Source organism: Hibiscus syriacus, unplaced genomic scaffold (genome assembly GCF_006381635.1).
Source record: "Hibiscus syriacus cultivar Baekdansim isolate YM2019G1 unplaced genomic scaffold, ASM638163v2 tig00111101_pilon, whole genome shotgun sequence".
NCBI lineage: Eukaryota > Viridiplantae > Streptophyta > Magnoliopsida > Malvales > Malvaceae > Hibiscus > Hibiscus syriacus.
Window position 1 is genome coordinate 515,822 of NW_024062986.1, and position 18,428 is coordinate 534,249.

Below are 18,428 nucleotides of genomic sequence, written 5' to 3' on the forward strand. Positions count from 1 at the left end.
TTTTAGAAATTTTAAGTTCGAATAATTATATTTATAAGGTATATATTTTATGAATAATTAAAAATTATAAAAAATATATTTTATAATCATTTTAGACTATTAAATAGAAAATTAACATAAACGAACATAAAATTTTATAATATACGACCATGATCATCCTCGGTCCACCGCTGTATCTATGTAATAAGGGAAAATGTGGGGAAATAAACGGTGGCTGCAGTGTATCCCATAGAAATGTCGGTTGTGCAAATCTGAATCGGCTTCTAGTCTTCTACATAATTGCCTGATTTGAGTACACTAACGTGATTACTTTTTAACAGAGACATAATTAATGTTTTCGACATTTGACCATACTTTAACAAATGGTCTCTCAATCTGATTATGATCTTTAAATGCTTAAGCCTTTAATTTTTCATATTTAATTACAGCTATCAAATGTTTTTAAAATCCAAATATCAAATGAAATTGTTTATGGATAAATTTTCTTTTTCTTTTTCACTTGATTCGGTTATATTTACGTTTTGATCATTTAAATTTAAAAATTAAAATTTTATTAATAATTTTTTTATAGTGTTATTTGATTGCTCGATTGTTAACTGCTTAACGTCGTTTAAATTTATTTGATATTTTTATCAAAAAAAACCTCTTCAAATTTTCTTTTCAATTCTAGATTTTAATTATATTCATTACGTTTAGATACTTTTTTTAAAATCTAAATTATGGAATAATTTAGAGAAAAAAAAATAATATATCTTGATTTTATGTGATTAATAATATAAATTACGTATCACGATAAGGTTAATTAAAATTTTAATTTAAAATTTATCAACTTTCAAAGAAATTTTCTAAAAAATAAATTAAAAAGGATAAAGAAACGATAAAAAAGAACGCTTTAATTACTTGCATTGCAAATGATGACAATAATAATTGAACGGTGATGGAAATAATTATGGTGATAGAAAATATTTTGAAAACTAAAAACAAAACCCAAAACGAAACATTTTGATGAGGTTGTTAAACAATAAAATTAAAAAATTTAAATTTTAAAAGTTGAATAACACAAAAGATAATTTACAGAAATAAAAGCATATTTGATTTAATTCCATTCGAGAGCCATGATAGTATAAAGAGAAAATCGTCTCAGTGAAAAACTAAAAACAAAACCCAAACGAAACATTTTGATGAGGTTGTTAAACAATTAAAATTAAAAAAATTTAAATTTTAAAAGTTGAATAACACAAAAGATAATTTACAGAAATAAAAGCATATTTGATTTAATTCCATTTGGAGAGCCATGATAGTATAAAGAGAAAATCGTCTCAGTGACCAAAAATAGCTTATAATATACGATTTTAACCAACTTTTTCCGGATTTGCCAAAATGACCAACAAAATCGCAATGCGACCGCTAATTCGCAACGCGATCTCCATTATCGCAAATTCGCGTTGCATTTCGCGTTGCGATAGTTGGAAATCGCGTTACGATGGTCTATAGTATCGTTGCGATTTTCCCAATTCGCAATGCGAATAAGTAAATCGCAACGCGAATTGGTAAAATCGCAATGCGATACTGACTATCGCAACGCGATAATACAAAATCGCAACGCGATGCTGACTTTCGCAACGCGATACTGACTTTCGCAATGCGATTCTGACTTTCGCAACGAGATAATACAGAATTGCAATGCGATTTTCAAAGTTCGCAACAAGTTTTAGTTTCGCAACACAAATATTTTGGGTATATATCTACGCAGCAGCAACAACTCATAACCTAAATCCCTAAATCGCAACTCATTCCATCTCCATCTTTCACTCTCTCTGGCGACATCCGTTCCTACATCCTTCCCCATCCGGCAACAGGTCTTAGTTTCGCAGCTCGTTTGTTTAGTAAATTAATTTACAACCATGAAATCATCTAATGTTGATCATGTTTGGATAGATTTGTGTTTTGGAGGGTCATGGGAGAATGTTCATGTGTTTTACAATATATGCTTTACCCATGAATCTTCAACTAAAACTGTCATTAAAAAAGTTAACTTATGAAACTCTAATGTTACGTGTTTCAAAGAAATTGAATTTAGAGCCCCTAAGTGGATTTAAGCTATCTTATCAGAGAAATGGTAAAGTTTATTTGTTAACCGACAATGAAGATGTTGAACGATTCATTGCTTACATTAGTGTTTCAAGTGATGATGTTACATTGTATGTTGTTGAACCTAGAAGTAGTATTGTTGGGTCATAGCGGGTAGTAATCAACTAAGTTTTTCTCAAAACCCACAACCTTTCTCTAATCCAAATCCCAATCAACTTTAGCACCAATTCCGGTTTTCGTATTGACCAATTAGACGATGATGAGCCAACAGAAAAAATTGTGAGTACTAGTCAGTATTCAAAATTTGATCTTGGTCAATACCCGGACTTTGATATTGGTCAATACTCGGATTTTGATGATGTTTCAGAAGAAGAAACAGACCTTGCGTGTAATGATTTTGATATTGGTCAATTCCCGAATTTTGATGATGAAACAGCCGTTGTCGAGGAAGATGTTGTTGATGATAATGAGGAGGAAGTTACGACTGTGAATGAACATGTTGAACATCCATTCTGTAATTCATATAATCCTGAAGAAGAAAAAGAAGAAGAAAAAGTCCCCGAAGAAAAGAAAATGCCACGGGAGTATAATTGGAATATGCCAGAATTACTTCAGATACCGGAAGAAGAGTTGGTAAAGAAAGCAATTGATTGTTACACAAAAGTTATTCGTATCAAGAAAGATGATTGTTTTGATACAAAGAAGACTTGAAGATAGCTTTGTATACGAAATGTGTGGAAGATAGCTATCACTAAAAGTTAACAAATCAAGCAAAGATCGTTTCGAAACAAGGTGTATGATTGACAAAAACTGTACGTGGCGTATGATTGCAAAGAGGATAAAAGATTGCGAAATGTTTCAAGTTAGGACTTTTATTGATAAACATACATGTTCAATAACCCAAGTTTTTCCTCACCATAGACAGGCAAACAAAAAGGTGTTGGGTGGTTTTCTGGCTGAGTTAATGTTTTTGAATGGCAGGGTATATCGGGGACATGAAATTATGACTGACATGAATGCTCGGTTCAAGATTAGTATATCATATTCTCAAGCTTGGAGAGCCAAATGTTATGCCTTGGAATTGTTGAGGGGGTCGCCAGAAGCATCGTTTGCCCAACTGCCGGCTTATTGTCACAATTTAAAGCTGAAAAATCCTGGTCGGTAACTCATATCAAAACAGATAGAGATGGACGCTTTGAGTTGTTTTCACCATTGGTTGCGGTTAGTAAATCAATATAATTATGTTGACTCATTTTTGTTAGTTACATGCATTTCACATTTAAATGATTATATTTCTTGTGTATATTATTTTGTAGATTCGTTCGTTTATTACTTGCATGCGCCCAGTTATTATAGTTGACGAAGCACATTTGAAAGGTCGATACCTTGGAGTAAACTTATTAGCAGTAGCCATGGATGCTAACAATGGGATATTGCCAATAGCTTACGGGGTTGGCAAATCTGAAACCTCTGATTCATGGACATGATTTATGGGGCATCTTAGGGATTGCATAGGTCCTATTAGCAATCTGACAATCATATCTGATAGGGCAAACTCAATTGACAACGTTGTTAGAAGGTGTTTCCCAGATGCTTTTCATGGACTTTGTGGTGTTCATTTGTATAGAAATCTAAAATCAAGGTCTGCTGGTATAAAAAAGCACAAATAGACATACTAGAAGGCTGTAAAAGCTTATCGGGAAGTGGATTTCAATAAGCATATAAACTGTTTAAGACGTGTTTTGCCTCAGTGTGCTCAAACACTAGAAGATGTCGGGTTTGAAAGATGGTCAAGAGTACATCAACTTGGAGCAAGATATGGTTTCATGACGTCTAATAGTGTAGAATCAATCAACGCTCTAAGTCGTCATTCCCGGAAATTACCCATTACTATGTTAATGGAGTTTTTTCGAGCCTCTATTCAACAGTGGTACTACACGAAAATAAACCATGCATGTATTATTTCTTTGAATTCGTAACTTATCATATATTTTACTAAGTTTTATTTATTTAAATTTACAGGAACATTGGAACATCGTGTTACACCATGGACTGAAAAAAAGATAACGAAATGTGTTGTGAAGTCAACGTCATGGAGAGTTGAACCATGTTCAAACACTTTGTTTGAAGTACTGGATAATAACTTAAATGGGCTTGTCGATCTAAATACAAGGACGTGTAGTTGTATGAAATGGCAAACATCTGGTTATCCGTGTGGCCATGTTAAAAGTTGCTCTTCATCTAAACCAAGATGATTCAAGCACATACGCTAGGATTGCTACACTACAGAAGTATATCGACAGACTTATGCCGAGATTGTCTACCCTATTCCACATCCTTCTGAGTGGGACATACCAGATGACTTACAAACAGTTTTGCCACCACCCATGGACAGAAGGCTACCTGGCCGACCAAAAAGTCACGATCGTGTACCGTCTAAGGGTGAAGAGAATAAGAGATCGACATGTAGTCGGTGCAAGGAAAGTGGTCATACAAGGTTGACATGTGGATCACCAGTGCCATCACAATCATCTTTTCCTCTACCAAAATATGGATCATCATCAAAATCCAAAGCTCATATTGTGTCAAGGAAAAGGCAATCAAAATCGCAATCATCTTTAAAATCCCAATCACAACTGGCTTCACCTTTTGGGACTGTTAACTTAGGTGATTTTTAAATGCAAACGTTGTATTATGTAGATTTTATGTGTGAACTTTTACTTTTTCAGTTAGGCATGTATTAGTAACTTGAGTTTGAAAATTGCTATGATCTGTTCAGTTGTTATCACTTAATAGGCAATCATCTTAATGTCTATCGCAACGCGGAAATTACTATCGCAATGCGAAATGAAAATCACAACGAGAGAATCGCAATGCGAAATGAAAATCGCAACGCGAATTTCGCAATGCGAAATGAAAATCGCAACGAGGGAATCGCAATGCGAAATGAAAATCGCAACGCGAATTTAATTTCGCGTTGCGATTCTCCTCGTTGCGATTTTCATTTCGCGTTGCGATTCTCTCGTTACGATTTTCATTTCACATTGCGATAGTACTTTTTGCCTTCAACATAATGCAGATGAAAATCAAAAATCAACCATTACATTTCAATCAATTAAACAAGCACAAATAAGAATTATGTTAACATCAATTAAACAAATCAACTTTTACAAATCACCTTTACAAATCAATTAAACAATCAAAAAATAAGCAATAATTCTTATTTCTTCATCTACTATTGAATCAACTTTTGCAGCCAGACATCATTTCAGCAGCTCACTTCTGAGATTAACCTGCATAAACCAACATTTGCTCAAACAACACTTTCTACACATCTAAAACCTACAAACAGCAAATTATTGAATTCTAGGTACTTAACCAAACATTTTCAACCACAAGCCTATAAACATACCTATTGTTTATGGATATTTTTATAACGCGGATACAGGTAGACAGCGTCTCGTATATATTGATCTAGCCATATAATGCCAAAAACCAAAGCCTACTGCAGCTCTATCTCTATCGGTGGGAGTAGATATAATCTTGAAAGATGGTGAACCACCACTTAAAGATATTTGGTGGACACTTTGTTTTATTTTAATCAAGGTGTCAGACTAATAATCAGAAAGACAAATTAGCAATAATGCATAAAATTAGGTAGAGATAAGATCTTAAAAAAACCACACAATGCACGTATATTGAAATCGAAAGACCTGTTTCGATTTCTTATTCATTTTTCCAAACCGATCATCTTTGTATATGTTCGTCTCTCTCACTCCCACTCTGACTTTCAAAGTTTACAAAGCTATGGAAAATGAAACGACCAGGATTGTTACCCCAAAACAGGCCAAACCAGGGCTACAGAACTCAAGAAGGACTCGAACTGAAGAGTTTCAAGCCGGGTCTCCACTGGTTTTGCTTAGATCAATCGAGTTTATTGAAAATTAGTCTCTCATGGTCTCTCTTCTTCGTGCTTGCCGTCGGATGAAACGACCAGGATTTGTTACCCCAAAACAGGCCAAACCAGGGCTACAGAACTCAAGAAGGACTCGAACTGAAGAGTTTCAAGCCGGGTCTCCACTGGTTTTGCTTAGATCAATCGAGTTTATTGAAAATTAGTCTCTCATGGTCTCTCTTCTTCGTGCTTGCCGTCGGATTCCTATCATTTCGCACTTCCTGCTTTTGTGCTTCGATTGTGTTAAGTAGCATCAAAGACCCTACGATGCGTTGGTACATTATCTCTTTCGTTTTTCGCGGCTATTTCTTTTGTTAGTTTGTCTTCTTGGGCTCAGAAATATGGAACCAAGAAGTTCCTGTTCTTGGATAAATGTATGATGTCAGTGATATGGTTCGAAGAGGATAAGCAGAGGCTTCCGGTATGGTACTGGCCGATAAATCATACGAGAGCCAACTTGAATCCATCATGTCCGGCACGTCAGAGGGTTTCTCAAGAATCCTACATATGACGCCATGTGAATCAGGCTCTTGAATGGTGGGAGGGACCTCTTCAATGATGACAGTGGCCTCTTGAACGGTGGAAGGGGACTCTCGAGGAATGATAGGGGCCTCTTCAACGATAGGAGTGGACTCTTGAGGGATGACAGGAGATTCGGGCTTCTTCTTGCGGTGTCTTCGTACTATTGGGGTATACGAAGACTTAATAGCATGTGCACGCCGTCTGATGCGTGAACTCTGTCGTGCAAGAAAAACCCGACGTAAAGCATCCACCTTATCGGTCCGCTAAATAATTAAATAAAAATATCAGTAAATAAACAGACATGATATTTAAATAGTGAAAACAAAGACAAATATATTTCAAACTTTCAACCAAAAGACAAAACAAAGACAAATACTAACTTCACAGTGTTAAAGAATACACAGTTTAGCAGAATTGGCAGCAACCGAATAAATTTACTTCAACCAAGATAAAACAAAAGAAAAATACTAACTTCACAGTGTTAATAAACAGTTTAGCAGTATTGGCAGCAACGAAAATATTTACTAAGCAATCTAAGTGAAATAGTTAATTTAAGTGAAATTATGAGTAAATTTATCATCAAGTTAAATATGGAAAATCTTAAACTTACCTCGTTGCGTAGAGTATGAACCTCATTCTGCAACGATACTACCATCTCACGTAGAGCGGCAACCTCACCACGTAAAGTAGACACCCTCCACGCCATGCACCATCGTTATCGCGTAGAGTACCGATCTCCTCACGCAAGGCATTGACCTCATCACGTAACTCCCTTGACTCATCCGTGGAGGTGGAGAACAGGGAGATATAAGTCGTGGCATCTTTGTCGGTCGCCTATCATGAGGTGATGGTGGAGAAGAGGCTCGATGATGTGACGGGATAGGTGATGGCTCTCGTTGTAGAGGTGTATAGTCGGGTCGATCAGGTGATGGCTCTGGGTGGTGATGGCTCTCGAAGTGGAGGAAGTGGAGGCTGCTCATCATTCGTGCCATCAAGAAAACGCTGACTAGCTTGCCCCCAATCAGTGGCAAGCTCAACCTCCGTGGGTCAGTCTCATTAATGGAATGTTGGCCTCCTAAAAATAAAAACTCAACAAAGTTAAACATCTACTATTAATAACTTGTTTATATGATAGTATTTGTGTTAACTTACATTATTTATTGTCGCATATGGTATTAAGTCTTCCCAATCCAACAGACGTTTCCTCTTCCAGTAAATATCCCTGGGAATATCATTTGAAGTTTTTATTGCATATGTCTTCATGGCGGGAAAGGCCTCGAATATCCAAATCTACAAACAATATAATAACAAACATTAGTAATTGTTAAATAATTAATTATAATTTTGAAAACATTATATAAATTCTTACCTTAAAGGCCCAAACAAAGCCTGACAAAGTGTATTTCGACCCATCGCCCCGCAAACTTTTGCGGTCATCAAAGGCAGACGACAACTTAGTCCAGGTAGCTTTCCATATATACGAACCCCACGGAAACAGATTCCATGCATTTAGGTCCTCTATCAATAATATTAGCTCCTGAGGAATAGGTTGTCTGGCCTCTCTGCTTAAAAAGCCGGCATACAAAAGTAGTAGAAGGCATACTCGGACAACATCGACGTCATTCATCCGAGTAAAACCATCTTTCTTATTAAACAATTTCTTCATGTCGTCGACGTGTAAGTTCGGCTTCTCTATTGACTCATCAGGAAAAACCCTGGATAACCATGATGGGCGGGTGATATGACGAGTGTACCGGCCTACATCATCGTGTCCGAATCGTAGACCAGTGATTAAGCAGAACTCCTTCCGCCCAAAACAAGTATACGCCTGTGGAAAATGAAACCATATCTCTTCCTCACCACGTTGTATACTGTCGTGTAGATCGCTAGTCATGGTCTGAAGCCACAAATGGGTCAAATTAGCATATCCACCCGGATGCTGTACTCTCAGCCATGGCCCGAAGCAGGTTTCCTCAAACAATTTTCTTTGTGCAGGTGAAAGCTTTGAAGCAATTGTAGTGGTTAGGCTAACTTTATTCCTTAATGTCAATGAAGTCGAAAAAATTTCTACAAAAACAATAAACATACCAAGTTAGATATAACAAAAACTACACTGTCAAGATATACCAAAAACAATAAACATAAATAGTAGTTTATTCTTGAAACTAAAATTTACAACACTGTTTTGTCTTTTGGTTGAAATGAAAATCGCAACGAGATAATGAGAATCGCAACGCGGAAATGACTATCGCAACGCGAAATGAAAATCGCATCGCGAAATGAAAATCGCAATGCGATTTTGGTTTCGCGTTGCGATAGTTATTTCCGCGTTGCGATTTTCATTCACGAAACTATTCTTCTTTTGCATTACTTCAACCAAAAGACAAAACAAAGACAAATACTAACTTCACAGGCTAAACAATTTAGCAGTATTTGCAGCAATCGAATGAATTTAATAAGAAATCTAAGTGAAATGGTTAATCTATTATTGAAATTACCAGTAAACTTATCATCAATCTCAATATGAAAAACCTAAAATAATGCAAAAATTTCAAAATAAAAATAAAAAACTAACCCTCGGAGGTTGATTTTCCATTTCTGAATGATTGTGAGGGATTTTTTACTGTGAATGGTTGTGAGGGATTTCGCCGGCGATGAGGACGGAAATCTTCGGAGATGGAGACGGATTTCGCCGTAGAAAGTGAGAGATGGAGATGAGACTGAGTGTTGTGATTTTGGGTTTGAGGTTATGAGTTGCGATTACTGTGGACGGTTCAGTTTCCGATTTATTAAGAAAAAATTCGTGTTTGGAATTTGAAAAAAAAAATACGCGTTAATACGAATGGCGCTATGTAAATCGCGTTGCGAAAATTAGTATCTCGTTGCGATTTTGTATTATCGCATTGCGATAGTAAGTATCGCATTGCGATAGTCAGTATCGCATTGCGATTTTCCCAATTCGCGTTGCGATTTACTTATTCGCATTGCGAATTAGGAAAATCGCAACGATACTGTAGACCATCGCAACGCGAAATGCAACGCGAATTTACGATAATGGAGATCGCGTTGCGAATTAGCGATCGCATTACGATTTTATTGGTCATTTTGACAAATCCGAAAAAAAATTGATTAAAATCGTATATTATAAGGCATTTTTGGTCACTGAAACGATTTTCTCTAGTATAAAACAGATGAAAGGAGTGTTCACACAGGATCCCGCGTTGCCGCCACATTCCAAGTGGCGCACAGCTAGCTTTCGGTTGTCACCGACTACAAACGAAATCACAGCCGTTAATCTCCCGAAACCACACCCTTATCATAATCTTAATCTCCCGAAACCACACCCTTATCATAATCTCACTGGCATCCTTAGAAAATGAAACTCTACAACTTAGACCCCAAAACCAACTCAAACAAAGGCAGTGAGTCAGCGAGTGCCGTTGTGTTTTGGCCATCATCCTTCCATTTTCTTCCATTTTTTGATCGTCTGATGCGCCGTTGATTGATCGGAAAGATGGCGAATCCCCGTCCAGCAAGAAGCGGCAGCGGAGGAGGTTTTGGATTTACAGTTAGATTATTGGCTTCTGCAATTACGGTTGCAATCTTTTTCTTCTTGCTCTGTCGTCTTCTTCACTTCTCACTCTCACTCCTCATCTGCAAACCAACTTTGTAAGTTCTAACTGACTTTCTCCTTGTTTTTAACTGAAAATTTAACTCGACTTTTCCCCGACTCGCTTTGTTCTTTAAATGATTAATTAAAGAAGGAAAATATACGAGAAATGACATTGCCAGGATGACTGATGGAACGGTGTCGTTCCTTTGTGTTTCTAGGGTTTCTCCACTGGTTCGTTTGGAATTGGATCCACAAGGAGGTCCGTTTTGGCACTTAAATCGGATCCTCTCAAGCCTCGACTCGATCAAATCCGGAAGCAAGCCAGCGACCACCGCTCTCTTGTCCTTACCTACGCCTCTTACGCTCGTAAATTAAAGCTCGAAAACTCAAAGCTCGTTAGGGTTTTCGCTGATCTATCGCGAAACTACTCGGATCTCATTAACAAGCCATCTTATCGGGCTCTCTTTGAAGCCGATTCACTCTCCATTGACGAGTCGGTGCTCCGACAGTTTGAGAAAGAAGTCAAAGAGCGGATTAAAGCCACCCGCCAAATGATATCGGAAGCCAAGGAATCTTTTGATAACCAACTCAAGATCCAGAAATTGAAAGATACGATCTTTGCCGTCAATGAGCAGCTGACAAAAGCGAAAAAGCAAGGCGCATTTTCCAGCCTCATCGCTGCCAAATCAATCCCTAAAAGCTTACATTGTTTGGCAATGAGATTGATGGAGGAACGGATCGCACAACCTGAGAAATATACAGATGAAGGGAAGCTGATTCCTCCTGAATTCGAAGACCCCAAGCTTTATCATTATGCCATTTCTCTGATAATGTACTTGCTGCATCCGTAGTGGTGAATTCAGCCACGAAGAACGCCAAAGAGCCATGGAAACATGTTTTCCATGTGGTGACAGATAAGATGAATCTTGGAGCAATGCAGGTTATGTTTAAGTTGAAAGATTATAATGGGGCACATATTGAAGTTAAAGCAGTTGAGGATTACAAGTTTTTGAATTCATCTTATGTTCCGGTGTTAAGACAACTAGAATCGGCAAATTTGCAGAAGTTTTACTTTGAGAACACGCTTGAGAATGCCACTAAAGATACAACTAACATGAAGTTTAGGAACCCCAAGTATTTGTCTATTTTGAATCACTTGAGGTTTTATTTACCCGAGATGTACCCCACATTGCATAGGATCTTGTTTTTGGACGATGATATTGTTGTACAAAAGGATTGACAGGGATGTGGAAGATCGATATGGATGGAAAAGTGAATGGGGCAGTGGAGACTTGCTTTGGGTCTTTTCATAGATATGCACAGTATATGAATTTCTCACATCCTTTGATTAAGCAGAAGTTCAATCCCAAGGCTTGTGCTTGGGCTTATGGGATGAATTTCTTTGATTTGGATGCTTGGAGGAGGGAAAATGTACAGAGGAATATCATTACTGGCAGAATCTGGTAAGCTTTATTTGCCACTCTTTAGTAGTTTGATTGATTTATTATGTCATGCTTGTGCTATTTTTGGTGCTTGATTGGATGCTGCAACCTTTTTTCATAGTCTAGCTCGTAGCTTGATTGTCCTGTTTCGAAGCTTAAAGCATATGAAATGAGAATGAAATACATGGCAACTGTAGTTGTTCTTTAGGATGTTGTTGAATTATGCTGTTCTTTGTGGCTTCCTGTTGAAATTGGGTTATCAGTAATTGATGGATACCTGGACTTTGCAGAACGAGAATCGGACCTTGTGGAAATTGGGAACATTGCCTCCCGGTTTGATCACATTTTACTCCACAACAAAACCGCTACACAAGTCTTGGCATGTACTCGGACTCGGCTACAATCCAAGCATTAGCATGGATGAGATCAGCAATGCCGCGGTGGTGCACTTCAATGGTAACATGAAGCCATGGCTTGATATTGCCATGAACCAGTTCAAGCCTCTTTGGACCAAGTATGTTGACTATGATTTAGAGTTTGTCCAGGCCTGCAATTTCGGTGTCTAAATAAAAACATCATTGTTGAAGCTGCTGTACTGGTAACATGCTACAGATCTAGCTTTACAGAAAGAATTTCATCTCAGCATCTGGGTTTTCTTACATGTTAATTCAAGCGTCCCTATTCTGCGTGGAAGAAAATAGCATATATTCGTAGTATAGCATACTTGTCATTATTAATTTTAGAATTTATTTTTTAGAGATATTCTGCAAATGTTTAACTGTTTAAAATATCCTGCAATGATAAAAATGATCGAAAGAGTTTTGTTGGTATTATGCTACTACGCTGGGAAAAACAGAATAAGAGATGTTTGATGTTTCATTCTTATAAGGGACGGTTCTTTTGTTTTTGGTATTAAATCATCGATTGTTTTTTTTTTATCTACACTGAATGTTATAACTCTTATTAACTTGAGTCACGAGTCAACTGATAAATTAAGAGCCTTTATTTATTTTCATATTTTTGTTGATGGGAAAATTGTGGTTTGAATTTTAGTGTTGGTATTTCATATATATATATATATATATAATTGAATTTTAGTGTTGGTGCTTGAATTTGGTGTCAGGCTTAAAGTTATAATTATAATAATTATCTATAAGTCATCTGGACCATAGATATGATAGTCAGATTATAAATATAATTATATCATATCATATAAATATGACTGTCATATCACGTAGTACGTGATCTATTAATGAATTTCGTCTGTAAGTTTTGTATCAAGACATTTTATAATATTTTCTTAATTAATGAGAGATATGTGCTGAACTTCCTTTGGAAATCAAAACATTACATTATAAGTAAATTACTTTGTACTTGTACGGCAAAATCGTTCGGTGGGGCAGTGAATTTTTTTCCCCCAAGTGTGTTACTATATTTTTTTTATTTTTTCAACTAAGAAGAAAGTTATAATGTTACCGGAAGGTGATCGAAAGACACGGCATCTTCAATATAAAAGAAATGTAGAAGACGTATTGTAATTTCGGTATCTTCATTAAAGACACACTGAAATTCTGGTTTATTTTTCAGTTACTGTACAGAGAACACTAGTTGAGAAAATAATTTCCGACGGGCACTATTTCAGCAATTTTTTTCCACCTCCCTAGATGAACGATTTTGCCGTATTTGTATGGTTAACTTAACATCGGTCAATTTAATTGGTTAATTGATTTATTTTCAAAAATAACTTGTTTAAAATAAATTATATATTTATATAGAATTAAAATACATTTACATAATGTAAAATTTATAACGTATTTAAAACAAATCATCAACTAATTGAATATAATCGAGTAAGGATTCTATTGATAAAGATATAGCACCTTTTGCAAGTACATCATACGATTAGATTACATAGGTTCTTATAGTAGAGACAGTAATTGGTCATTATTTAATGAGTTTACAGTGCTAAATCTGGGGTATTTATTTGTTAATGTTTCATCTAAGAATTTGAATTTCAGAATTCAAATTTAGATATTTTTTATTATGCAAACGATAAACTAATATATATTAGAGATAAATCGATATAATCAGATACAATATATAATAGAAACATGGATTAATTAAATTCAAAATTATAATAGAGATTTCAGAATCGCTATTAAATAGGCATATTATAAATCCATAGATTTGAGCAACAACAATATTTTACATTTTAGAGCCTTTTATTATTCAATTTATATAATCTTTAAAATCTAAACCCACATTTTAAATTGAAGTTCTCAAACATTACCACCTAAAGGCAATTGGAAAACTCCGGACGAAGGAGTGGATTGAGGACAACATCAAGTGGATTCAGCTTGGGTAAGGCTAGCCCCAACCCTTCTTCCATATCCACTGCCATTCCATCCGCCGTCTAATATAAAATCCTTTAATCGATTTAGCCACCGTCAAATGAACAACTTGTAACCCAAATGTGATCCCGGGACACGATCTTCTACCGGAACTAAATGGCATGAACTCGAAATTTTGATCCCTAACATCAAAATCAGCATGTGTGGTCATAAATCTTTCCGGTTGGAACTCGTCGACATTTCCCAAACACGCGGATCTCGATGTAGTTTCCAAAGGTTAACGATCAAAGAGTCCCCTTCGGGACATCGTAGCCAGCGACGCGGCAATCTTGTGTGGCCTCACGGATTCCCATGATAGGACCTGGTGGATATAAGCGTAGTGTTTCCTTGACAATGGCTTGTAGGTACTTGAGATTCTTAATGTCTGATTCTTCAACCAACCTTTCTTGTCCAACGTGGTGGTCCAGCTCATCTCGAACGGCCTTTAGAACATTTGGATGGTTAAGCAGTAAAGAAAGTACCCGTGTGATTGCCACTGATGTACTTTCCCCTCCAGTCAATGTAAGAATCTACAAACAACTTTAGAGTTTTAACTAGATCAAGTTTGTGTGGTCGATTCATACAAAATTTGAGATACTATCATAATCTCTAGAGGTCTCCGATTCGAATAACTGTGTTTGTACGTTATTAATGATCAAGAAATATTATCAACGGATACTATACTATAATTACAAATAATATCAAAAAAAAAAAAGTAAAGGAACCGTTACCAACGTTGTTGCTTTTACAATGGTGTCGCGTGTATGCCCTGAAATTACAGTATCCTCCGGCAGATGAGATAACATAACATCCATGAAGTCACTCTCACAGGTAGCCTGGTTTTCCCTTTTCCTATTTATGTGTTCTTCGAGCTAAACTTTGAGTACCGAATCGAGTTCTTTTGCTGTTTTCTTCATGGAACGGATATGGCCTTGAATGTAGAGCCATTCAAGGTACGGCAGAGCATCCGCCAAGACGAAAATCCCGCTGAGATACAATGTTTGCTTTATGGCTCTCTCGTATCGCCACGGCTCGCTGTTTACTTTCGAGTAAGCATCGCCATAAAATCGCTTTCCGATGAGCATCATAAGGTTTACATTGAACGTCTAGCGTTCCAATGCTTCGCTGATCGTCACTTTGGCGATATTCTCGGCGCCTTTTTGTGAACAGAGTCCGTACAACTCTTTGATAAACAAGTCCATTTCCGAGAAACGTATGTGCTTCAACTTCTCTAAACGATGGCTTGAAAGAAGCTCAACGGTGACCATCTTTCGGATATCACGCCAATATTCTCCGTATGGGGCGTGTCCAAAGACTGCGTTGTTGTAGCCTATGTGCCGGCCGGCGGCGATGCTTGCTCGAGTGGCAAGTGTTCGGTCATTGGTGGTGAAGCAATCCTTGGCGAATTCCCAACTGCTCACCACCAACACTCGGTGGGTTCCGAGTTTGAGTGAGTAGAGTGGGCCGTGTTTGTCCGCCATTGTTGCTAGCTTCTTGCAAAGTGTTTCTTTCCCATTTAGGAGGTGGAGGTGACCAATGAGTGGCAATGAACCGGATGGTTCGGGGATGCAACTTTTCTGGGAATTCTTTGGCGTTTTTCTCGAGAAAAGATATAAAAACAGCAACAATGATGCAAATGATAAGATTTAAGGGTAAAGATCCATGGTGATTGATTGTAGGAGGTGTTGACGTTCAAGTTTTATGCTCAAACAATCATTGTTGCTCTACCTATTTGTAGCAGACGGAACCACCCTCCTGATTATAAAAAATTGATTTCCTTTTAAAATAATTGCTATAATTTACCAACAACTAGTTAATATAGTGGGACTTGGGAAGGGAACAAACTGAGTTAGAAATGTCGCATTTGTCTCTGAGTACTTAATTTGGATTAATCGATCAATAAATCAGATATCAGTATTAATTCAAAAAAATATTGCTACAATTTAATAAAAATGTAAATTTTGAAAAAAAATAATAATAACATCAACTTAAAAATATATATTATTTTTATCAGATTATTCAATTTAATACCAACAACGTTCGGCAGGACGAGACATCTTTTAGCAATATTATGGGTTCAAATACTGAATATGAAGTAAAGTTTAATAATTACGTAACTATTCAAATACTGTGTAATATAACAATCAGAATTAGAATGATGAATAAATACTCTAACAAAAAAGACTTTTTAATAAATTAAATAGTTTTTTATTTAAAACAAGTCATTTGATTTTTTTAATATAAACCATTAGTTTTATTAAAAAGTAAAAATATATAAAATTACAATAAGGGTTTACAACTATCATCGAAAACTAAATAGATAATTTAGACATTTTCCTATAACAATGAAACTAACCATTTTAGATCATATAAGAAACTCAACCAAAAGACTTGTAAAAAAATATATACAAATAAATTTGACTACACTGACAAACGAACATTATGAGAGAGCGATCGTTGTTTGATGTAAAAGAGAAAAAGATGTATTGATGAAGGAGGCTATTGAAGGATCATTAGGGTTGCAAGGAGTCGACCCCTTCTCTAATCTAGACTGGAAGTATTTGTAATGATATTTAGTGTGTGTCAGTCGTATGGTCATTGTGACTACTTGTAGGTCGATAAGTTAGGTGAATATAATATTTAAATCTTGGATTTTGTTTCAACGCATCACGTGAGTCTATCAAAAGTTTTGTTCATGTAATGTAATTGACCAGAAGCTTGTATTCGGGGATGTAGACTAGTAAGAGGTTTCGATGGACGAAAAGGTTTATCTGAAGATCTTGGTTGGTGGAGAGCTAACAATTTTATCGAGTCTAATTTAATAAAATATTTAAGGTTTCCAAAAGACAACTTCGAAGATATAACAAATTTTAATAGAGATTAATAATGTATTTATTTATAAAATTTAAATGAATAATAATATAATTTTACATAAATCTATTCACGTTTATAAATAAAGCATGAACTAAGTGATCTTGACAATAAATGAATTATTGTTATTCCTTTGAGATATCGAGTTTGAGTACTATTAATGCAGAGATTCTTTCGCAGGGATTATTTTGCAGGGATTAATTCCCATTACAGACGCACATATGATTTTAATGACTGCATATGAATACTGTTTAGCTATGTATTTATGTATTTATTTATACATGCATTGCATTTTATCTATATTTTTAATTTTCTGACTGCCGGAGGTCTTTCTCGGAAGCTACTCTCAACCTGGCGTTGGGGGCAGCCTACTACCCTACCTCCCCCTTACCCCATACATATGGGAATTGGGTTTTGTTGTTGTTGTTGTTGTTGTAAGAAAAATAATTAAAAATAAGGTTTAGTGTATTGATAGATTTTAAATTTATCAAACTAATAATAATATAACCTTATTTTGTATGAGGTTTATGTTTTTTTAATAATTTATAAAATAGTAAATGAATTCTTGTGAATTCAACTCCACATTTCATTTTTTTTAACACGGTACAGTTTGTGACTTCAAATGCCTTAATTAATCAGTTATAAATTAGGCATGAAGCTCATTATTCTTCATTCCACCCAACAATCATTAATTATTAGATGGGTATAAATTGAGGAAGGCGGGTGGAGCAGTCGCCTCCTGAAAATCTTAAATTCAAATATATTTTAGATTTTTCTTTATATTTTTTTATTAAAAAACTGTTTTCGGTCCTTAAAATTTTATAAAACGTATTCCTTTAAAAAAATTATAAATCATGATCTTTTTGCAAGGTTAACGGTTTAGAGAGGAAGATTGAAATTATACGTTTTGCCTTGACAAGTTCAGTTTATATTGGAAGCAGTGTCCTCTAAGGTCATTGTATCTATTCTTTATGTTCAGCTCTGTAGAATTTTAGAAACAGAATTCTTTCTTGTGTCTTTTATTCATCAATCTTATATATATACAAGTATAAAGATTCTATAATAGCTAACATGATATCTTACTTTAATTACATAATATCTTACATTAATTACTATATATATATATATATATATATATATGTATATATATATATATCAACCTTTAAGATATTAATCATGCCTAGTTTGTTACATAGATATCCGGATCCTATTAAATATTTTCTCAATTGAAATAATAATCAACCTTAATGTGTTTTGATCGTTCATGAAAGACTGAATTAGAAGTAATTAGAGGTGTAAATGAATCGAGTTTGAACGAATAAAATTATGTTTGTGTTTGTTTGTTTGTTTATTTTTGTAAGTGTTCATGTTCGTTTATTTATTTTTGAAGTTGTTCGTGTTCATTTTTTTATTGTTCGCGAACGTGTTCGCTTATATATTCATAAACGTGTTCATATAGCGTTCATTTTGTGTACAATTTAATGTTTGTTTATCGTTAGTTTATATGTTCAATTTTTAGTTTTATGTAAGCTAAAGAAAAATGA

The 18,428-nt window shown here is 35.5% G+C and overlaps 2 pseudogenes; one reads left to right on the forward strand and one right to left on the reverse strand.

Moving 5' to 3' along the window:
* Positions 1-9,942: 9,942 nt before the first annotated feature.
* On the forward strand, positions 9,943-12,461 carry LOC120153645 (annotated as a pseudogene).
* A 1,411-nt stretch (positions 12,462-13,872) lies between these two features.
* Positions 13,873-15,677, reverse strand: LOC120153609 (annotated as a pseudogene).
* Positions 15,678-18,428: the final 2,751 nt, after the last annotated feature.